Raw genomic sequence first — 24,903 nt, 5'->3', positions numbered from 1 at the left:
CATTTTTATAGATACAGACTAACACAGCTACCCCTCCGAGACAGTTCAGATTGCTGTCAGACATAATACTGTAACATTTGTTTTGCATCAAAATTGTCATTTGTAGTTTCTCAGCATTGTTATATGATGAATGAAAGGTCTGAAAACAGTTTCTCTGATAATCTTCCAGTGTGCAAAAAATAACAGCATTCTCCAAAATGTATCTATTTACTCTTCAGATTTCCCTTTGCCACACCTCTAATTCCATTTTACTGGCCACAAACTATGCACTTTCCTATTGGTTTCTCATGAATTGGATTTCCATTTTCTGAAGGATACTTTGTCTCTTACCACTTATCTATACTGGGCTTCTGACTTCCTCTTTCTTTTGGTGTTTTGGTATACATTTTCTTCCGTGTTGATATGCTTAAACTAACTCCTTGTTAGATGTAAAGATTTTAAATTGAGTATGTTTCTTACTAGCTTCCCCTTTTTGGGGGAAGAGGGAGTTAATCCTGCCTTTTAAAATTCAGAGTTACACTGCTAGCTTTTGGTATGATACCACACCCCTGAGGAGGTGTCTTATTTACTTAGGGCATGTCTACATTAGGAAATTATTTCAAAATAACTTATTTTGAAATAACACCCAAAATAAGTATTTCAAAATAGTGTGTCCACTATAGGGAAGCCTCAAAATTAGTCTGAGGCAGGCTCCCTTAGGGTACATATACACAGTAGCATTATCTCAGAATTACTGATGTTATTCTGAAATAATCAAATGCACATCTACACTATAAGCCTTTATTCCGAAATAATGTCAAGCTTGAGGACTTCTGACTCCAACTCATGGTAACCCTCATTTAATGAGGAGAAAGAGAAGTCGAAGGAAGACCATTCTTCGTTTGACTTCCTGCTGTGTAGACAGCGCCAAAAGCCGAATTAAGCTATTCAACTTAAGTTATGCAGTTGACATAGTTAATTGAAGTTGCGTACCTTAATTCAACATTAGCTCTGCTGTGTAGCTCTACCCTCCATGTGGACACACCACATCGACTTAAGACCCCAGGAAGCACTGGAGAGTAATTACTCTGAATGACTGTGGGGAGTAGTTATTTTGAAATAACAGCAATGGAGCATTCACACTACTGCTATTTCGAAATAACTGTTTCTAAATAAGTTGTATTCCTTGTGGAAAGCATGAGTTGTTATTTCGAAATAACCAGCCCTGTTTCAAAATAATGGTCTTGATAGTGGGGATGTTCTGCTTATTATTTTGAAATAAGGGGAATTAACTCCCTAGTGTAGACCAGGACTTAGAGGCTGAGCTGTGGTTATGTCCTGAATCAACTAATGCATTAGTGTTACTAAAGATTAAGTTGAGAAAAAACATTTTATTTTAAATCTTCTAAAGTGGCTTCTAACACACTTAAAAGCAATCATTTAATGTGACAAAAAATTACTATTCTAAATTTAGTTCCAATATGACATTAAGGCAATAAATATTTAATATGCAATCATTGTTTTATTAGCCTCAGTTGCTTCTTTGCTCTCTCTCCACACTGTATACCCAATAGGCCAGGTATATGATAAGAAAGAAAGAGAGAAAATGTTACAGGCAACACAACAATAAATGTATGTTATTGTATGTCTGGGACACATTTAACTTGGGCTCTGAAGAGGCAAGATTAAGAGAGTGGAAAGCAAAACAAGAATATTTTCTCGTTTTATTTCCTGTATTTTATTTGTCTATACATTTACACATATAGTGTATATATAGCATTATCTGAAGATGGACCAACTTATTATAATATCATATATAGTCTAGTATATACATACATGCTGGGCACAGTGGCATGTGCCTATAATCCCAGATATTTAGGAGGCTGGGATTGTTCAGGGAGTCTCAGCTGCAATGTGCTCTGCTGATTGGGTGTTCATTGCCACTGACAACCTAGCCAGTGGGCGACTGAAGAACTGGCTATAACAACAGAAATGATGTGTTGTGATCGGTGCTCTCTCTATGAGGGCTGAAGAACCAATCAATCAAGGTGATACACATATGCTGTTCATGGATACCCAGGCACAAAAACAGCTAGCAAGTCTGTTGAAAACACCTCCAAAAAAGCATCAGAAAGAGTGGAAGTTTCCCAAAGCAGAAATGGAAAAGTAAATGTGTTCTTTCAAGCTTACCAGGAGACTCCTCTTGGAATATGCTTGCATGAAAGAAAATGCACAAGAAACTGTGCTGTGAAAAATAAATTGGGGAAAGAAGGAAACTGAAAATTTAACGATTGGGCCTTGTTTTATCAGAAAAAACTCCCACCCGTATTAAACAATAGGTTTAAAACCCACAAACCTGCTGAGTTAGCAAAACAAACTGACAAGTGCTTGTTATTGCAAGGCTTTCCCATCCTCACTAATTCTCCATCACATACTGAATCTCGTTCAAGTCATAATCTTCCAAGCCCTGCATGACACTGGCTATTGCTATCCATTGAAAAGGCCTTTTTTGACGTTATTAAAAGGACATAGAATACTGAACTTTCTGAGAGACAGGAAGAGAATGACTTTGGCTTGTCCTACCAATTATCTGACCAGAATGTAACTCACAGAGGTCTAGGATACCTCTGATTCACACAGAAACATTAGATACACCGCTCATCTATCATTCCCAATCACTCTTTCAGGGTCTATGCCATAAACAACATGAGATATATAATGTCAGAGACATGATAACTCTCTCCTAACAAACAATGAAGAAAGCTATCAACGTTACCATAATATGCAGTCGTTTAGCTCTTTAAGGATATATAATTATATATCCTACAGTGTGTGTGTATCTTAATGTGAGCAAATATGTAAAGGAGTGTTGTGGACCTGTGTGTGGCCCTCTGCTTACCCAGATGTAATACATTTCTGTCTCACTCTGTCTGACCCTCAGCATCATGATTTTCTGTCTGCTTTTTAAATCATGGCTAATGAGGGGATTTGCTACCTCTTATGATATCTGACTTTCATGAAATTTCTAATTAGGGACTGTGATGGGTTTTATTAACTAAATGAATTGTTATATTTTGATTAATGCATTAAATGGTAACATTAAATGCAAACACATTTTTCCTTCAAATTATTTGTTTTTCAGTAAAATAATTTTGCATCCAGGATAGCTTATTTTAATTGAGTGATCTAACTAAATCCCAAACTCTTTTACTGGATTCATTTTATGTTGTCAAATTCATTAATATGAATAGAGGAGTGTGGAAAATGAAGCAGGCTGGAAATTACCCGCAGTGCATATTGTCCAGATATATTCCTCAGGATAAGACTCTTAACTTCAAAGATCTATTCATAATGTTATAGACTTAGGTACTGCTGAGGATCACTATACAGATATAGCCCCAACAATCAATGGTACTATAAACTTTCCACATTTATGATATTTACTGATAATCACATCGCTTATAGTATTTAACAATTTACCACAAATTCTTTACAAAATTTGGTAACACAGAAGTTTTTTCTTTGAATACTTATCCTCGGGTTATCTTCTTGGGCCTCTGAACCTTTTAGCTAAAATCCTACCTTTAGCATGACTACTTCTATAAGTTTTTGAAGGCCTTGCATTAATAAAACAGGTCTTTAATCACAGCAAAGCCTAATAACCTGATTGTTTGTGCTTCCCTACTTGCCCTATTTCATGTTTCAGCCTAATAAGCAACTCACTTTTCAGTATCATTCTACTTATAACAAGCTAAAATACTACACAAGATAAGATCATAGATCAGCACATGCTTGGTACCTCATAATCTGCAACTCTAAAATTGCTGGCACAGTTTTAACTTACATGGCAATGTCTGAAAGAAAAATTCTCTCTTTAGTCTGCACAGCAGATAGCTATTGCATATTCTGCATAGGACTGCTAACTTACTATTGGCACAGAACCAAACACCCGAGGCCCTGCACACACACATCCTCACTACATTCCACCACTCTCATTCGCTCTTCTCCCCCACCCTCATTTTCACTGGACTGGGGCAAGAGGTTGAGCTGAAGGCTCTAAATCGGAGTTTGGCGCTAAATGGGACCTCTGGGTGCAGGAGGGGGCTCTGGACTGGGGGAGATAGTTGGGGTGCAGGAGGGCATGAGGGTTCCTGCTGGGGGTGTGGAATCTGGCATGGGAATGGAGCTGAAGGGTTTGAGGTACAAGAGGGCACTGTAGGCTGAGGGGTGTGGGCCGAGGAATTTGAAATCCAGGAGGGGCTGTGGGTTGGGGCAGGGGGTTATGGTGCAGGAAGGGGTGATGGGTCTGGGGTGGGGGCAGGCTCTAGGGTGGGCCTGGAGATGAAGGTTTGGGATGCAAGAGGCAGCTGGAGCTTTGGGGAAGGGCTCTGGAGTTGTGGGTGTGGTGTAAGAGGAGGTACAGGTTCTGGACTGAGGGTGTGGGTTTTGGGGTGAAGCCAGGGATGAGGGGCTGGGATGCTAGAATTGACTCTAGTGGGGATGGGCTCAGGGCTGGGGCAGGGGAAAGGGGCTGTGGCAAGGAGTTATGGCTCTGGCAGCGTCTGGTCAGCAGCACTAAGGCAGGCTGCCTGTTGCCTGCCTGTGCTGGGGTACCACACTGAATCCCAGAAGCGACCAGTCATGAATAATGTCAAAAAGCTTATATCCTTTGATCTCACAATCACAGTCAACATACTCAAATGTGAGTGCTAGTTAATGTAATCTGGCATGGAGATGAGTCAGTGTCTCATTTGGTTTCTTTGTGACCTGCCTGAAAACCAGTGCATCATAGAGCAAATTATTTTCGTGGAAATAGGTGGTTATTAAGAACATTAATGGCTTAGTCAAGGAAATTGTCATTTCTGCATGATATTTCAGTCAGCAGTGAATCATAAATATTTATTTCCTCCTCCATTTCTGGACTTCCCATTTTGAATGCATTCAACAGATTTTTTAATCTGTTTGTCCCTTTCTGCCACCATAAAACAACTCAAGCACCCTCCTGGAGATTAAATGCAGAAAATTTAAGCAATGCAAATGTTAGGATGTTGTTTTACCTTTTTAATATCTTTATATTATTTTCTTTCCAGCTTTTGTCTCACATATTGCTTCCTTCTTTGTGTACTATTTCATATAACTTTATTACTGGAGATTCTGTGAGCTTTATCTTTTGGACTGCTTCCAGAATCTTCTACTGCTAAAAGCTGTAAACAATTGCTCACGATGATGTCTGACAAAAATTTCCTGTTAGCTTCTTTTGTCCACAGTACTGTGTTTCTAGCTCTATAATCGCAGGCTTCGAGGAAACCATTTTACTTCAGCTTTACAAGTTCAAGAAAAACAGCTCTCACATTTCATCCACACAGGCTGAGGCATTCTTTGCTCTCTTATGACTCTGACTGAAGATTTGTCGTGCCTTTTGGTGCTGGATTATTTTTCTCTATTTTCTCCTTTCTGATTTTTTTCCTCCTCAGTAAAGGTGGAAGGTTCAGCCATATGACTGCCAGTTGTACAGTGGTGTCAAATCCATGAACACACACAGCTACACATTTAGTATCTTCTATTGGCACAGCTGCTACTGCTAACAGACCATGCACTATCAGGAGTGATGAGGTCTCCAGATTACAACAGCACAGTGGCCAAACTGAGCAAAAACTTCAACAATGCTATTTTTATCCCCACAGCACCGGCACAAGCACTGTAAACCTGAATTAGTTGACCCAGAGTGCGGGATTCATTTCTGCAGTGTAGACATACTCTTGCAAATCCTTCTTCAATGTTTCAGATCATACAGAATAGTGATAGAAATGTAGCTGTGTTAGTCTGGGGTAGCTGAAGCAAAATGCAGGACAATGTAGCACTTTAAAGACTACATTGTCCTGCATTTTGCTTCAGATCATACAGTGAGGTTTAATACTTGAAGACCTTATGCACCACTCCATTTTTATGTGAGAAACTAATTAAATAAAGGAGCTCATAATTGTCCCTAGATTCTTCAGGACTAATGCGGAAGTGCCAGTAATAGACAAAAATCCAAGTAGCTTTAGTGCACTAGAGAAAGCAAGGACTGCACAACAATAATCAGCAGTACCGCTATGCTATGAACTGTCAGACTTAAAAAGACAATAAAAACAACAAATGGTCTGGTAGTACTTTATAGACTAACAAAACATGTAGATGGTATCATGAGCTTTCGTGGGCACAACCCATTTCTTCAGATAAAGAAGTGGGCTGTTCCCATGAAAGCTCATGATACCATCTACATGTTTTGTTAGTCTATAAAGTGCTACCAGACCATTTGTTGTTTTTTCCTATACAGACTAACTTGGCTACCCTCTGAAGCTTAAAAAGACAATGTTCTCTTTCTGGCCTGCATCCTAGCAGAGCATTCTAGGGTACCTGTTGCATTCAGCATGTACTATATGAATAAACTGCACTAGTAGGATGAGTAAAAATAATACTTATGCTTTGATTGTGATGCATTCCCAGCTTTTTTAAAAAAAACCTCCTAAAATGTATTTGCTTGGGATACAGTTACTATTCTCTTTTCTGAATCTTCTCTCCAGTCCTGTTTTGTGTCTGTACTGAATTTACCTTACACATATTGGGGGTTTTCCCCCTTCGGTGTATTTTTGCGTTCCCCTGCCACTGCTATTTGATTGTTGTAGTCCCTTCACCTAATTTTCCCTCTTTACTTTCCTCCATACTCTCTCACTAGCAGTCTCACTATAAGGCTGAGAGTGAAGGACATATGTTGACATCACCTTCTCTTCACACTAATATATCCTTAAAACTCTTTTCTTCTGCAAACTCTATCAGGGCTGGTATAAAAATCCCAAGGTCAGTGTATATGACTGTTCTGCATTGAGGGATTAACCCTTATATTCCTGACTGAGGTCAGGTAAGTGGAGTCAGGCAATACAGCTGAGTGGAATCAATATATTCAATAGTAAAAAGTTCTTGATATTCTGCTTCATGATTCAGCATTCCTGCTGTTAATAATTTACATTAAGAAGTAGTGATTTGTACATCTGACAAGTGCAAATTGGAATCTAAAATAAGTAACCAAGCACAGTTGACAGCTAATCCTCAAGGTGATTTTGTGTGTATGGTTTTACTGAGTATATTAACTGGCTTTTTTAACAGATTAATTTGCAGGTTCCTAGACTATGATGCGGTTGAGATAAGGTGTGGCTATAAACACGAAGGCTGTGTCTACACTGGCATCCCTTCCGGAAAAGGGATGCTAATGTAGCACTTTGGAATAGGCAAATCCGCGGGGGATTTAAATATCCCCCGCGGTATTTGCATTAACACGGCTGCCGCTTTTTTCCGGCTTGGGGATAAGCCAAAGAAAAGCGCCAGTCTAGACGTGATTCTCCGGAAAATAAAGCCTTTTCCGGAGGATCTCTTATTCCTACTTGAAAGTATTCCTTGAAAGTAGGAATAAGAAATCCTCCAGAAAAGGCTTTATTTTCCGGAGAATAACGTCTAGACTGGCGCTTTTCTCCAGCTTTTCCCCAAGCCGGAAAAAAGCGGCAGCCATGTTAATGCAAATACCACGGGGGATATTTAAATCCCCCGCGGATTTGCCTATTCCAAAGTGCTCATTTCAGGAGGAGTAACAGTTAATCCGAACTAAGGATTTAGTGTGGATTAACTTCTGACTGCCGCGTGTAGCCGCGGGCAGTCAGTTCGAACTAAGGGGATTTAAAAATGGCGCCCACCCGGGAACATGCAAATGAAGCCAGGGATATTTAAATTCTGGGCTTCATTTGCAAGTTTGAATGCCTACATTAGCCACGCTAGTTTGAACTAGGGGGTTAGTTTAGACATACCCTTATGGAAGTTGGGAGAGATTCCATAAGACTGGAATAGGCAAATATAGTGTTCATCTATAAAAAGGGAAATAAGAACAACCCATGAAACTACAGACCAGTCAGTTTAACTTCTCTGCCAGGGAAGACAGTGGAGCAAGTAATTAAGGAATTCATCTTCAAGCACCTGGAAGATAATAAGGTGATAGGTAACAGTCATCATGGATTTGCAGAGAACGAATCATGTCAGATGAATCTGACAGCTATCTTTGATAGGATAACAAGTCTTGTGGACAAGAGAGAAGCAGTGGACGTGGTATACCTAGACCTTAGTAAAGCATTTGATATGGTCTCGAGTGATCTTATCAATAAACTAGGCAAATAAAACTTAGATGGGGCTACAATAAGGTGGGTGAATAACTGGCGGGATAACTGTTCTCAGAGAGTCGTTATTAACGGTTCACAATCATTCTGAAAGGGCATAACAAGTGGGGTTCCGCAGGGATCTGTTCTGGGACTGGTTCTGTTCAATATCTTCATCAACAATTTAGATATTGGCATAGAGAGTATGCTTATTAAGTTTGCAGATGATACCAAGCTGGAAGGGGTTGCAAGTGCTTTGGAGGATAGGGTCATAATTCAAAATGATCTGGACAAACTGGAGAAATGGTTTGAGGTAAATAGGTTGAAGTTTAATAAAGACAAATGCAAAGTACTCCACTTAGAAAAGAACAATCCGTTTCACACATACAGAATGGGAAGTGAATGTCTAGGAAGGAGTACTGCAGAAAAGGATTTAGGGGTCATAATGGACCACAAGCTAAATATGAGTCAACAGTGTGTCACTTGCAAAAAAAAGCAAACATGTTTCTAAGATATATTAACAGGTGTATTGTGAGCAAGACACGAGAAGTCATTCTTTCACTCTACTCTGCACTGATTAGGCCTCAATTGGAGTATTTTGTCCAGTTCTGGGCACCATATTTCAAGAAAGATTTGGAGACGGTCCAGAGAAGAGCAACAAGAATAATTAATGGTCTAGAGAACATAACCTATGAAGGAAGAGTGAAAGAATTGGGCTTGTTTAGTTTGGAAAAGAGAAGATTAAGAGGGGACATGATAGTGGTTTTCAAGTATCTAAAAGGGTGTCACAAGGAGGAGGGAGAAAAATTGTTCTCCTTAGCTTCTGAGGATAGCAAAAGAGGCAATGGTCAAGGAAGGTTTAGGATAGACATTAGGAAAAACTTCCTAGCTGTCAGGCTGGTTAAACCCTGGAATATGTTGCCTAGGGAGGTTGTAGAATCTCCATCTCTGGAGATATTTAAGAACAGGTTAGATAGGCATCTATCAGTGATGGTAGACAGTACTGGGTCCTGCTATGAGGGCAGGGGACTGGACTTGATAACCTCTCGAGGTCCATTCCAGTTCTAGTAGTCTATGATTCTATTATTCCGCTTCCTATGAGGCTTGGCTTTTGGTGTACCTGATAATGTTAGCAACTCCCTCTTCTCTCTCCTCTAGCTGAAAACTTCTTTCTAGTTCCTGACAGGCAACAGGAAATTGTAGTCCTGTGCTACAAGACTATTGCCAGCCCATATAAGATTTCACAGGGGAATTACACTAGATTAACCACAGAGGGATAAAAAATTAATCAGTATAATGTGGAAAGTGTCTTCTGTAGCCAGAGAATCAGCTACACTAGGGCTCCTGATGTTGCTAATATTGCTGCAGATCAACTGGTGTGGGCAATAGTTAGAATTTTTGCTGAAACTAAATCAATGCAGTGGTGTTTGCCTTGATTATCAGCTCTGAAACAAGTGTGGACTTCTCCCACTCATTTCAATAGACTGGAAGAGAGCAGAAGGGCAGAGCTGAGCACTCTCCCTCCACTGCAGTGATAGATGGGGTGACCCCTGCTGCTGCCCTCTCCCCCATGATCCTCCAAACTGACCTGGGACCCATCCATAGGAAGGCCCCCACCAGGCACCCCAAAGCATGGGGCTTGGAGTGGCTGCCCCAAACCATCCTATGGACAGGACATAACTCTGCAAGACACATAAAATCATTGATTTAATAAACATGCTAATTGCAACTATCTATAACCTTTAACCTACTAACCTTCCTTTGCCCAACAACAGTGGAGGTGTTAGATAGCAACTTCATTTTGAATGGGCTGTTGCAACACCCATTAACTCCTGAACTATTCTGTTCTGTATTTTCCAGGCCTGTGTAAGTCAAAAGCTTGTCTCTTCCACACAGAGCCATTGGTCCAATAAAAGACAACCTAGCTACAACAACACTGCAAAAAAGAATCCTCTGTTACTTATCTGAAATATGTTTTAATGGATACTCCCAGAGAGCAAGAGCTCAGAGCCCATGCTCTTGATCTCCTGGTACACAGAGCAGTTACTAGTCACCTAGAAAGAAGCGGTGTATGCAGTACTCAGAGCGACTCCTGCAGCAGAGGGGGTGAGCTACACTCTGTCTGCTGTAATTTTTATCATTTATACAGTAATGCTTAGAGATCTCAACCAAGATTGAGACTCCCCTGTACTGGCTACTATACAAACACATAGTAAGAGACACTTCCTTCCCTTCATAATATAATCAAGATGCTAATAACTTGAAAACAATACAGGAATTTTTAAAACAATCCTTATTTAGCATAAGAGTTTGTCAACATTTTTACCAAAAAGCCCTTAGTTCTAAAATATTTTTGCAGAAAATGTTCAGTTTTTCAGAATTTTCAGATTTTTTTTATGTTCTAGTTCACTGATAGTCAGTGGGGGTATGTCTACACTACCCCGCTAGTTCGAACTAGCGGGGTAATGTATGCATACCGCACTTGCTAATGAAGCCCGGGATTTGAATTTCCCGGGCTTCATTAGCATAAGCGGGGAGCCGCCATTTTTAAATCCCCGCTGCTTCGAACCCCGTGTAGCGCGGCTACACGGGGCTCGAACTAGGTAGTTCGGACTAGGGTCCTATTTCACGAGGAGTACCAGTAGTTCGGAATAGGACCCTAGTCCGAACTACCTAGTTCGAGCCCCGTGTAGCCGCGCTACACGGGGTTCGAAGCAGCGGGGATTTAAAAATGGCGGCTCCCCGCTTATGCTAATGAAGCCCGGGAAATTCAAATCCCGGGCTTCATTAGCAAGTGCGGTATGCATACATTACCCCGCTAGTTCGAACTAGCGGGGTAGTGTAGACATACCCGGGGACTTTGGCTCCCAAGTGCATAAATCCTTTTTGAAAATGAAACTTAGTCTCCAAAATTAGTTAAGAGTTGTAATGCTAAGTGCAGCAATACCTAAATATTTTTAAAAACCAGGGCCCCAAACCACAGTTTGAAATCCAGAAGAAAAAAATAATAGTAAAGACAAACTCATAGTATGACACACTAGAGATAATCTATCTCCAAGCTACAGTAAAACTCCATTAGTCCGGCATCCAATGCTCCGGGACTCCTGATGGTCCGGGTTCCTGATGGTGCCGGAAGTGCTGGGGCAGCTGGATACGCTTCCCCCATTCAGCTGCTGCTGAAACTGACCAGCAGCTGAATCAGGGAAGCCGGGAGCAGAGCAGCTGGGGTGCTGTCGGGTTGGTCCCGTAGCGCTGCCCCTCGGGGCTGTGGGACCAACCCGGCAGCACCCCAGCTGCTCTTGGGGACACCTGGGGCAGAGCAGCTGGAGTGCTGCCGGGTTGGTCCCGCAGCACCAAGGGACAGCGCTGCAGGACCAACCCGGCAGGACCCCAGCTGCTCTGCCACAGGGGACCCCGATTCAGCTGCTGCTGAAACAGATCAGTGGCTGATTCCAGGAAGCCCGGGGCAGAGCTGCTCTGCCTCGGGCTTCCTGGAATCAGCCGCTGATCTGTTTCAGCAGCGGCTGACTTGGGGACCCCTGGGGCAGAGCAGCTGGGGTCCTGCCGGGTTGGTCCCGCAGCACCGAGGGGCAGCGCTACGGGACCAACCGGGAAGTACCCCAGCTGTTCTGTCCCAGGCGTCCCCAAGAGCAGCTGGAGTGCTCCTGGGTTGGTGCCGTAGCACTGTCCCTCGGCGCTGTGGCAGCACCCCAGCTGCTCTATTGCAGGCATCCCCGATTCAGCTGTTGCTGAAACTGACCAGCAGCGGCTGAATCAGGGACACCTGGGGCAGAGCCGGACTATCGTAAGGGGGGGCTATGAGGGGTCTGGGGTGGCATCCCCTCCCACCCCACTCCAGACCCCTCATAGCCCCCCTCTTCTGATAGTCCGGCATATCTGATAATCCGGCACCCCCTGGGTCCTAAAGGTGCCGGATTATCAGAAGTTTACTGTATTAATCTGGCACTTTTCAGAAACACTGAATCCACTTTTTTTAAACTGCAAATAAATACATTTGAAACACCAAACTGTAGACAATGTTGCTTTCAGATTGTTTCAAGCAAGCACACTGCACCCAAAAGGCCACATAAACTACAGAACCTAAATCAATAGTTTTTCAAGTGAAATAATTATTTTCCTTGTAAGACCCCATTACTTCTAGAATAAAGAACTGTTTGATTGAGCTCCAGGAAAGCAGCAGATGTGAATAAGCCAATCACCTCAGGCCTTATCATTTAAAGAGAGGCCTTGAAAATTACAGAAAAAGTACACTGAGCATGTGCTGGTTAGCTGTGGGAAATAAACAGCTGGAGAAGCTGCAAACTGCTTTGATAAGGCAGAATAAGCTGCCTATATGTGGTCAAAAGAGATTCTCCTGATTAGCCATCCATTTACTTTTTCAAATAATATTCAATTTGTAAAGAAAACAGAGACTGGAGGGTTTTTTTTCATAGTACCAGTCTGATTTAGTTTTTTGCTTTATTTTGTGAAATCCCATACCGTAATGTCACTGATGATTGTGAAAATACAGTTTTGAATTTTCCTTAAACCTTTGTTCCCACTGCCTTTACTACTATATAATTTTAATGTTGTTATATTCAATGCATTTGTGTATATTCCTAAACTCTTAGGCTATGTCTACACAACAGCGTTATTTCAGAATAACTGAGGTTAACATAGGCCGCCTCTACACTAAAAGCAGTTATTTCAACATAATGTCAAAATAATGTCGAGCTGGAGGACTTCTAACTCCAATGACTGTGACCCTGATTTTACGAGGAGTAAAGCAAGTTGGTAGAAGAGTGCTCTTTCTCGGACTTCCTGCTGTGTAAATATCTTATTTCAACACAAGCTATGCAATTGAAGTAGCTCAAGTTGAGTAACTTGTTTCAGCTTGAGCCTTGCTGTGTAGACGTGCCCTTACATATTGGATAGGCGGTACAGCTTGATCCTGAGCCAATGTAAATTGTTGTAGTTTCATAAACTTCAGTGGAAGTATGAAGACTTACACCGGCTGAGGATTGTGGCCTATTTATCTAACATGAGATTCTACAAAGCAGAACCAGGAGGGAAGTTGAGCTGAGGTATCTTTAAACCCTCCCAATCCTGGCTCTTCTGGAAGATGGAGAAGGCTGCAGAAGCCCTAGGGGCTGCATAAATTAAAGCAGTCTTGCCCAAGCACTGCCTGGAATCTCCACAGTCCTGTGGCCCCACTCATCCTAGCCCCAACCCTGTCCCTAGCTCGCTCCCCTCACTGAGGCTACATTTACATTGCAGCCTTTGTCAACAGAGACAATGCAAATGATGTGCTCATTAGCGTTTCTCATGCTCTCATTTGCATAGTCTCTTCTGATCTGTTTTGTGGAAGAGGTTTTTGCGCAAAAAAAACAGTGTAGAAGGGGCAAAAAACCCTTTTGCGCAAGATCCTGTATATCTGCTTCTTTGAGGAATAAGGGTTCTTGCGCAAAAGGGTTTTTTTTGCACAAAATGGCCCCATCTACATTGCATTTTTTTGCGCAAAAACCTCTTTCGCAAAACAGATCGGAAGAGACTATGCAAATGAGAGCGTGAGAAATGCTAATGAGTGCTTCAATTGCATTGTCTCTGCTGACAAAGGGTGCAGTGTAGACGTAGCCTGAGACTTACCAAAGCATCCTTATGACTTGCCTTATGCAGCTCCTGCATCAGGGGAATCCTTCCCGCCTGGCACCAGACCATTTAAATGGCATAAAAGGGCCAGAATACTGAGGTCTTCAAGCATCTAAGAAACAGGATGACCAAAGGTTTTAAAGAGAAAACTAGAATGTTGTTCCCAATATTTTCTCTTGTGGGGCTCCAAACCAAAGATGCGTATTATGGGGATAAGTTGGAGGGGTGAGATGGCTGAACTTCTGACATTTTATACTGTGGTGCTTTTCCCCAAGGAGTCGAAAAATAAGTAGTGTAAATGTATTCATTCACGTACAAATCCTGACTGATAGAATGCCTATTGCCTTCCTCATGACCAGTATTTGACCTTTAAAACATGATTGCCAAAAAAGAAAATAACAAGATAAAATCACTGGTGAGAACTTCTCATTTGTGATTTTTTTCCATTGCAGATTTTAAATGTGGACAATCTGCACCCTGTGGGCATTGGGGGGTCTATGTGTGGCCCACAAGAATTCTACTATAACCTAAGTGCAGGGTTGCCAAATTCCACTGGTTTCCATCAGTGTAGGGGTTTTTTTCCTACCGGTATTACTAAAGTGACATGCACATAAAGCAAGGGTATGTGAAGTGAGGTTTGTGCTGATTGCACACAACATTGACTGTGAGAGCCTTGCAATCCCTCTGCATACAATCAAAGTGCTACTACAGTTCAACCAGTCTGCTTCACAAATTCCAAGTAAGCAAGCAAAACTATCCTATCCCAAGAGATCATCTTGGTTATGACAATCTTGCAGTCCACTGAGATGGAGGGCCACCCATGCAACCCACTTACTAGCCTAGGCTCCCCATCGCTGAACTAAAGTGTTGACCTATCAGTGAAAATATATTAAAACAAATCGGGGAACCAGATTTTCATTGCCTTGTGTAGTCACAAAGCAAGTGCAAAGTGGATGTAAAACAACACCATGCTGATTTGGCAACATAGTTTAACATAGTTGTAAATAACTGCACTATGTGGACAACAATAGAACATCAAACATATAGGCTGCGTCTGCACTGGCATGATTTTCTGGAAATGCTTTTAACGGAAAAGATTTTCCGTTAAAAGCATTTGTGGAAAAGAGCGTCTAGATTGGCACGGACGCTTTTGTGCAAAAGCACTTTTTGTGGAAAAGCGTCCGTGCCAATCTAGACGCGGTTTTGCGCAAGAAAGCCCCGATTGCTATTTTCGCCATCGGGGCTTTTTTGCACAAAATGGTTCTCAGTTGTCTACACTGGCCCTCTTGCGCAAAAGCATTTGTGCAAGAGGGCTTTTTCCCAAACGGGAGAGTCATTGTATTTGCGGAAGAACACTGATAATCTTACATTAGATTGTCAGTGTTCATGCGCAAATTCAAAGTGGCCAGTGTAGACAGCTGGCAAGTTTTTCCACAAAAGCAGCCGCTTTTGCGGAAAAACTTACCAGTCTAGACACAGCCATATTTAAAGATGAAAAAGACCATGCCCCCAACAGCTAAACACTGTTCCCCACATTTTTCCTTTCTTAACCTCATCACATCTAACAGTCTCAGAGGGGTAACTGTGTTAGGCTGTAACTTTAAAAATATCTTTAAAAAAAACAAGTAGTCCTGTGGCACCTTAGAGACCAACAAAAACATTTTATATATATATATGTGTATGTTAGTTCATCATATCATACTTCTGTTGTTCATCACATTTAGTTATCCTGGATTAACCTCCCTTCCTAGTGTTAAATGCCGCTTTATTTTGATACCCATTCCTTTAATTGTCTGAGAGGGCCTGTCTATGCAAAACTTTATTAAAAATATAACCAGACGAAGGGGGCAGCTTATAGTATCCCAAGCGTCAGGTGTGGATCCATGAGCTCAAAATCCCAATCATAGAGATAAATAATTGTGTTTCATACATATTAGCGTGTGGTAGTATTTCAATGAGACCACAGAAACTCTGCCTGCTCTGGGGCCCTGCTCCAGCAAAGCACTTGATCACTTGCTGATCTTTAAGCAAGTGAAGAGTACCAGGGGAGCCAGTGCATTATTATTATTATTATTATTATTATTCATTTGTCTTGTGGAAGCACAGAGGTGCTCCCATCATGGATCAGGACTCCAGAGTGTAAGGTCCTATAAAAAATAATTAAACATATGTATAAAATGCTTTGCTGAACGTATAATTTGCATTATAATCCCATAATGCATTTAGGAAGAGTTACAAACCAGATAGACTTGTTCCAGTATTAACCAAGTAATACAATATCCACTTATAAATTGAAGGTTTAATTATAGAGTCATTTTAAGGTGCTTTTGCACTTGTATACCAATGGTTCTTTTAAAATAACTGGGGAAGAAGTGCATAGCCAGCACATTTTTTGGGGGGGTCCTAAATTTCTGCATTTTTATAGAAAGATATGCTCTCCCTAGTATGCCATATTGAAAGGTATTATTTTTGTGAGCTACATTGTAAAGAACTAAAATAGTCACATAAAATCTCAGCATGTTTTTGTAAGGAAGCCTTCGTTAGTTCTTCATAGGTATTTGACTTGGCTACAGGGTTTTGGCCTTTTATGTGGGCAATTAACTGCAAACATCTTGTCATAAACATTTTAAAAGGTCAAAGCGATTGCAACAATTTTGCTAAAGAGATAAATGGTCAAATAAAACATTGAATTGTTAATTCCCAGGTGACAAAATGCTGCATAAGTCTGATCAATAAAAAGAAATGCAGAAAGAATTCTGGGATAAAGGGCGGGTCAACCCTGAAGTATTAATAACTTGCTGATATTATTTTGCTTTGGCATATCACATGTTGTAGCAGGTAACACAGCTGATAAGAGCAAATTAACATTCATAGTCGTACAGTAGTGAACCTGGACAACTTATTTTTTTAAATAAAAGTTAAAGGAGTTAGAAATATTAATAACAGCAAAAACAGTGAGTTTGAAAAGTACAGGTAAGAACAAAATCTTACTGTTATTTCTCTTTGTATTAGCCAGTTGCTGTAGTGCTCTCTCTCTCGCTTGCACTCTTTCTCTCTCTCCCTCTGTGTGTGTGTGTGTGTGTGTGTGTGTGTGCATGCACATCTTTTCTCTTATTTTGTTGTAGCTCCTATGATATTTCTTAAAATGCCTCTTCAGTAAATTATGAGTATTTACAACTTTCAATTGCAATATATGTCTAATTTACATACACAATTATTAACATAAGTAGGAACGTATCCTCAGCTGGTGTGAATTGTCATAGCTGTTATTATGGAGCTGTGACAACTTACACCAACTAAGAAACTGCCCTAAGAAGTATGTTTATCTTTGGTGACAGTGAACAAGGTACATTTGCTAAATTTTAAAAAACTACTACAGACATTGAGCTTCATTGCCATTTATGCTAAGAATAAGAGGATCTCTGAACATTTTTTTCAATCCAGTCTTGATTTTTTAAAGTAAATAATATTTAGAACACTGTGTTCAGCTTTTTAGACCAATGAAAAGAGTATTTTACAGTTTGACCTACTCTGTAAATTATGTCTTTTTATTAAGAAAACTGTCCACTATAAATCAATGAAGTACAAGTGAAAATTAAAATGAACAGTTTACAGTTAACAATATAGATTGGCTAAAAAGTGGGAGAAAGTAATTGGGACAGCTTCATCTTATCGGAGTTGAAACAGGGACTTTTATATTTGCTTAACGGAGCACATTTTTTTAAATTCTAACTATCAAATGGAGAATTTTTTAAATTCTAACTATCAAATGGAATACTTGATGGACTACATCCAATTGCTCTAAACTTGGAAACAGGTCAGTGGAGAACTTTTGTAAGTAGAAATCCACCTATCCAATTCAGTACTATTTTTTTTTAAATGAGACAATTGACATTTTTTTCAATTTGTGGGAAATTCCATTTCTAACAAATTCAACAAGTTCCAGGTAGATCACTGGTAAATGCCCAACTTACATGATTGAATAACTGTGGTTCAGATACCAGCTGTTAGTTACTGATAGGCCCAAATGGACTCTTGAAAAAAAAAAAATTGACCAGGTGGAGACAGACCACCTGCACAACTCTGTTCAGACACCAGCTTCTGGTGAAGATACATCCAGCAAAGATTGCAAGGCAGTAATATAAAAAGAATAAAAATAATGTATTATTATTTAATTGGAGAGGCGTCAGAAATAAATGGACTTTTCCCAAAGTGTAACACAGAATTTAAGAAAAAAAATAAAAGTCTGTCAGAAATCAATAAACACTGACATCCAATGAATAATATTGCCTAATATCTATAGGGAGTAAAGAAGTCTATAGAACTCAAGCTGATCCAAGTCATTGTGTAGTCATATGTTAATGAAATCAGTGGCATAAAATATAGACAATGATGTGTACATTGATTGCTATGGACACTTGAAATCAAATGAACATTTGAAAGGTCAGTAATTTTACTTGCACCAAATTGAATACTAGTAATTTGCATGAGGCTGAAAGTGTAAAGTACTCCAGCGATATGTAAATTTAATCATGCCATATCTCTATCAGTTACATTATGTTATCTACATGAAAAGCATAGAGGAACTGCATAATCCTATAAAGCATGCTGAAATAAATTATGTTTTACAAGTAATATGGAAAGATACTGCATGGCACAAATCTATTTTGCAAGCTACATAAATGTCATGAAGCATTTTACTCTAGCAGCAAATTTTTAAAGGTTCTGTAGATATTCACTAAATATGCATGCAAATTAAGATATGTTCTTTATTTCCAGGCTACTATTGAAGCTTTTATTGGGATTTATGCAAAATGAAATTTAAAGGACTGTTCCATGTTTTTGTTCTTTCAAAAAATTAAAACTTTGATTGAAAAACCCATCTTTGTAATAGGTTTTTTGAACATTACAAATATAAAGATAAATTAGATTATTTTCCCTAAAGAAAAGGATCTTTTCACTGTGTTTTTCAAAATTATTACATATAGTAATATTGTAGCAGAATCCAAACCATGTGGCTGTTTCTGGGAGTTCATTGGGAGTGGAGAAAACACCAAATGGCCTCCCCTTGCACCTTTCTGCAAATCCCTTTCTGCAAATTTCTACCAGTGGTTCTTCTCTTTTGCTGCCCTGTGCATCCCAGAGTGGAGGGGGTATATTTTGTCACAAGTCATCTCTGCTCTCTTACTGTTGTTATTACAGAGTCTCCCAACCAGTGGTCCTCTAGTAGCTTGCAGAGTTCTTGCTAGTGGGCCCACAGCAAGCTGACTAGTCACAGGATGCTAACTCTTGTTTTTATTTCTAGTTGCTAAGGTGCATTAAAAGGCAGCTCCAATGATATTTTTCTTCTGTTTGTACAGTGCCTTGCACACTGGAGCCTAGGGCTCTGGGCACTAACACAATAAAAATCAGAATTGACAATACTATTGCCTTCCTTTCCTAATATCACTTTCCTTAAGTGATCATGGAGGGGAGACAGTCTATATGACAATCTTTCAGTCAAGCTGTGTTCAACATTTTAAAAGAGTCCCCTGTTCTGAGGTATGTTGGAAACTACACAGAATACGCAGGCTATTGTAACCATCACCAAGCAGATTCAAACCTGGGTCTCTGGAACTTAGTGGAGTCTCTACCACTTGAGCTAAAAGCTAGCTCTTTCTCATTTGAGGCTGTAGAGATCATTTATTCTTATTTCTTGTTGTAAGTGGTCTAGGTGCCACTACATGGGACAATGAACCACACCCAGTAGGTGTGTGGGCTGCACTATGTACACAGCAGCATTATTTCGAAGTAACTGACATTATTCTGGAATAACATAGCCCACATCTACACACAAGCCATTATTACAACAGTGTAAAAGTGATATTGAGCTGGAGGACTGCTTATTCTGACTCCTGTTACGCTCATTGTATGAAGAGTAAGGGAAGTTGGGGGAAGAGTGCTCTAGCTCGAAATAAGTGCTGTGTAGACAGCACCAAAAGTCAAAATAAGCTATTTCAACTTAAGCTACGCAATTAGCGTAGCTCAAGTTGTGTAGCTTATTTCAAGTTTAGTTCTGCTGCGTAGATGGGCCCTTACAGGTTGAAGATACATTGCATTTCCCATACTATATAAAAATCTATAAGGGTAGCAGCATATAAGGTCATGTCTATTCAACACAGTTAGCTTGTGTGAACACTGTTTTACAGCTCTTTTGCAGACAAAACACTTCCACCCCCTATTAAGGGGTTTTATGTTGTCAACAGGAGCTCTCCTGTCAACAAAGCAGCGTTCATGCTTTTACTTGTGGTGGCAAAACTTTGTCGTGCAAGGTTTAAATGCCCGTGAACACCAAAAGATTTGTCCATCAAGTGCAAGCGCAGACATCCCCAATTCTTGGGTTCTTGTTGTAACTGCTGTGCAATGTTTCAATTGCACAAACCGGTAGGAAAATGAGTTTAATAAGCTAATTGAGAAATTCCCAGTACAGAATATTCCCACGTTAAATAAAGAAGGCCAGTGTAGGACACATATACACTGAAAGAGAAGACATGTTGGAGGAATGACAGAAGGGGTTGCAGCCAGACCATTACTGGGCCCTGGATGGTGAAATATCCCTTTCAAGACTGCTATCCTACAGTACAAATACCACAGCAACTCCATTTAACCACAGCTGAGGATTCAGACTTAACTTGTTTGAACTCTAATTTTGGTGACTTTGTGATGTTTTGTTGCATCACAACAAACACGTAGATGGGTATGTTCTTCTCCATAACCTTCACAGAGTACATTTAAACTTGTAGCATTTTGATGTTGCCCTTAAATTTGCCATATATTTCCGTTTTTCTATAATACACTTTCATTATGACTATTGTGATCAAAACTACAAAAAAACTGATTTATATTTTAGGATTAGCTAGGAGGCCCTTGAGATGTGACCGCTCGAGTTCCAACTCCCCGCACTTACAGCCATTTTTATAAGTGCGGAAGGGGCCAGAAACCGCTGACCTAAATCTTCGGCCTGCATTTACGACAGTGCACGGCGCCTACCATAAGCACGGATTCGAGTTACGACACCCCCGATTTGCGACACTTCCTCCAGAACGAATCGCATCGCAAGTCTGGGGCCTCCTGTAATTTTCCAGTAACTAAAAACTGTTTGCACAATTTAAGGGCCCAAGCCTGCAATTCACTAAGCACTATCTCCCATACCCCCACACCATCCCCCCCATAATGTATTGGGACTAGACAAGCCTCAGCACATCAGAGGCGTTTTGACCACACAGGTTTGGGCCCTTTGGAACAAGCAAATAAGGATCTGAAAACATTTTCTATTTTTAAATTATGCTTCCCTGAAGTTAGTTTCGTGTTTGACATAAGACTGTTAAATCAGCATTAATAACTGAGGTTCAGCATAAAACATAGATTTCCCGTATTTTAATGCCATTCTCATATGTGCAACAGTTTTAAATTACTTTAATTTTAATTTAAAAATCTGTTTACTCCAAATCTCACAAGATAGGGAGATGCCTTTCTAGGCTGCTTTTTTGTGTATGTATCTTTCTGAACCATGTGCACTTCTTATCTTTATTGAAATTAACTATTATATTAAACTAAAAATAAATAAATGGGGAACATATTTATTTTCATCAAACATAGCCGGGTCTGACAGTCCTACAATCTTATTTTTTCTGTGTATTTACACTGAAGTTTCTAAAAACTACATATCGGATACACACGTTATAGTAGCTTAACCAGCAAACTTTTCTACATTCAGATAAGTGGTCCTTTCTTCTGATAAAAATGTTATACATGCTAGAGAAGAGTGTAATTAATTTCTCCCTACCCAATTTCATTAATCATATAAAAAGAATCTGATTTTGACCTCAGAATTGTGGTCATATTAAGAGGTGGAGAGACAACTGCTGTGAAAGTGAACAACTACATATTAGTTAAGCAACGGCCACGGTCCCAGCCTTTCTTGTTCCATTACAAGGCTCCTGTAAGTCTCCTGGGGCTTTACGGGCAGCAGTTACAAACAACCCAAATCAGCAGGAATGTGCAAGGAACAGGTGCTCTGGCTTATCCTGGCTATATTGCATGCAGAGAAAAGAGAAAAAGCAGCTACTGCTGTTGCACATCATCTCTAAAATAACCCCTACCTGAAGATGTTTAATTTTTCTCTTACAGATAATGTTATTGCAGATGCTGTTAGATGTCATAGCATGTAAACAGTTAATCTACTGGTTACATCTCTTTCTTTATCTCTCCATGAGAGTATTGGTAAACACTTTTATAACTGAGTCTGAAAAATGGTATAGAATACATTGCATTCAATCAGAGATGGTCTTGGCACAAGGAAATATATAACTGCAAAGGGGGCTCAGCAAGCCTTTGAATAGTGTAATAAGCCTGTTAATCAATGTGGCAGCATATTATAATATTATGAGGAAGGGCTAATCACACTTTCCAATGGCAATACTAAACTAGTACAGGATTTCAGTACTGGGAATGACAAACCTTAAAAAAATCCCAGTTACTGAAAATACAGCAATAACATATATACAATATAATAAAAATCCGTTATCGTCCTCTTCTCACCTATTCTGTCTCCCACTCTCTTCTTCCCTTCATGTTCCCTTTCCCTTCATTTTTCCTTCCATTTAGCTTATCCCCTCCTAACTAAACCACACCTTTCCCCTCACTCACTTCCAAGAAAGAAATACATTTTGGAACTAACATGACATTTGCCACCATTGCAGGATTCATTCTGCATGTACGTTCTGCGCCTTGCCTCCCCCTGCCTCATGTCTGTCTTGTCTGTTTAGATTATAAGATGTTTGAGGTGAGGATTTGTCTATTGTTCTGTATTTGTAAAGCCCCTAGCATAGTGATGCCCCATCTCAGTTGTTCCTTGGGCACTACTATAATAAACACTATGATAACATCTTCCTAATATCAATCAGGATGAAACAGATAATGACTTATTGCTACTCATTGTCGTTCAAGGCTTGTATAGTATGTGGTATCATCCGATAATGTTATGTCCATGCACATACTGCAAAAATCATTATTTTATTAGTAATGAACTGGTCTTATACAAATTTGGGACTTTTCAGATGTCAATGGCTATGTTGCACTCATATTTCTGAAAGATATATTTTTTAGTGAATTTGTCATGAAGAAGAGACTAGAGAAGTAGTATTTCATATGGATCCCTAGGACTTGATTCTGATCTCCTAAACACCAGTGTAAATCCAAACTAATACTTCCCTAGTAAATAATGCAGCACAAGTTTAAAATTGGTATGATATAAGAATCAGAGAAACAGAAACCAGAGCAGAACAGATAGTGTATTTTAAGATGGAGCTTGATAAATTTGTGAACAGGGTTATAAAGTGGGGTTGCCTGCAACAGTGGAGGATTAAAAGGTCCTTTCAAGTGACCCAAAAGTTCCCTTCAAGTTCTCATATATTGCACATCGCCAATCACATCATATTACTGGAACTTCAGAGTGAAAATACAATACACTTGTAACTGAAGAGAATGTAAAATTATATCACTGGTTCTCTTCCCAGTTACATGGGCACAAATCAGAAGCAACTTAACAGAAAATAATGGAATTAAACCAATGCTAAAGTGGGGGCAGGTCTACATTATCACTTAAATTGATCTAATATACTTCACTTAGGTGTCTGAACACACACACACACACACACACACACACACACAATGACCCAAGTTTTGCACTGCCCACACCAGACACTCTCCCGCTGACATAGCTTACACTTCTTTCCGAGGTGGAGAAATTATGTCAATGGAAGAGTGCTTTCCCATTGGCATAGTATGTCTTCACCAGATACATGACAGCAGTGCAGCTATATCAATGTAGTTGCACCAATACACTTGCCTTGGGATAAGTGAGAGGAAAATTAGGCCCATTTATATTGGAAAATATATTTAGATAGCTATTTTCAAAAACTCTACTTTTCATGCTCAGTTATTATGATTGCATGTGTAAACTGACAATGAAACATGCAAATGACACATAAGGGGCAGATTGTGTGATATATCTCATTTTTGTTGACAGTAAGCAGCCAGAAAACCACTAGATTTTCTTAACTGAAAATCATCTATATAATAGAATCTTCAGCTGTCATAGAGCCAGGATATCTGAATTTTATACTATACCCATCCTGCAGATTTCATTTTAGAGGGTCTGATTGAGACTTTAGGCTTCTCTAAAATACTTCAAAGCTGATACAGACCCAACTCCAAAATCAAGGCATTTGACACACATACGCACATGCACACACACACGCTAGTATTGGGTACAGCTGGGAATCTGGTCAGTAAATGGACAATAACAGTGTCCCTAAAAACTAGGAAATATTTTGCTTCACTTACATAATTGTTTTAATGTGGCAACCTGATAATATTTAGGGCTGTGAACAATTTCTATAACTAAATTCCTAGCATCCCTAGTTTGATGTATTTTTACAATCCTGTTTGACCAAAATGGGCTGCAAAACTTTCCATGAGCCTAGACCAAGTTTGGGCCAAATCTGTGTCAATCTAAGATGATGGGTAGAAATAAACTAGTGAGACATAAAAATGTCTATTTGGCAATGATTTTACCAGAGACCAGGGTGCCATTTCATCTCAGTTGGTTACTCTTATTAAAACTTAATCTGTAGAAAAATCAGAATAAATTACAAGTGAGTTTCTTTGAAAAGGGGCAGAAATGCATAAATAATGTACCATTTTCAAAACTGTTCATAATCTCACATATTATATTATTATAATTTAGCATTGTAAAATTAACTCTTTAGTTTTAGTTTCTAATTGTGTATTTCATAGAAGTTCAAAAGTTTGGTTAAGTTCCCTGATTGGGGATCCACAGAATCACTATATCTTCCTGCTCTATGCCTTCACAATATTTTGATACTCATAGAATTGCTTTGGCATTGTTAAACAGTGAATTACTAACTTCATATTTAAATGTAGTAAAATAACTTTCATTCACTATTCTTAGTAGACTGAAGTTAAAGCGTACATAGAAAAAACACACTAAAGCTTTGACAGATGGTACTCAGCGTTTGACTCCTGCTGGGCT

The sequence above is a fragment of the Pelodiscus sinensis genome, chromosome 3 (genome assembly GCF_052426305.1).
Source record: "Pelodiscus sinensis isolate ZL-2025 chromosome 3, ASM5242630v1, whole genome shotgun sequence".
In the NCBI taxonomy this organism is placed as follows: domain Eukaryota; kingdom Metazoa; phylum Chordata; order Testudines; family Trionychidae; genus Pelodiscus; species Pelodiscus sinensis.
Note: the sequence above shows the minus strand (reverse complement) of the source record.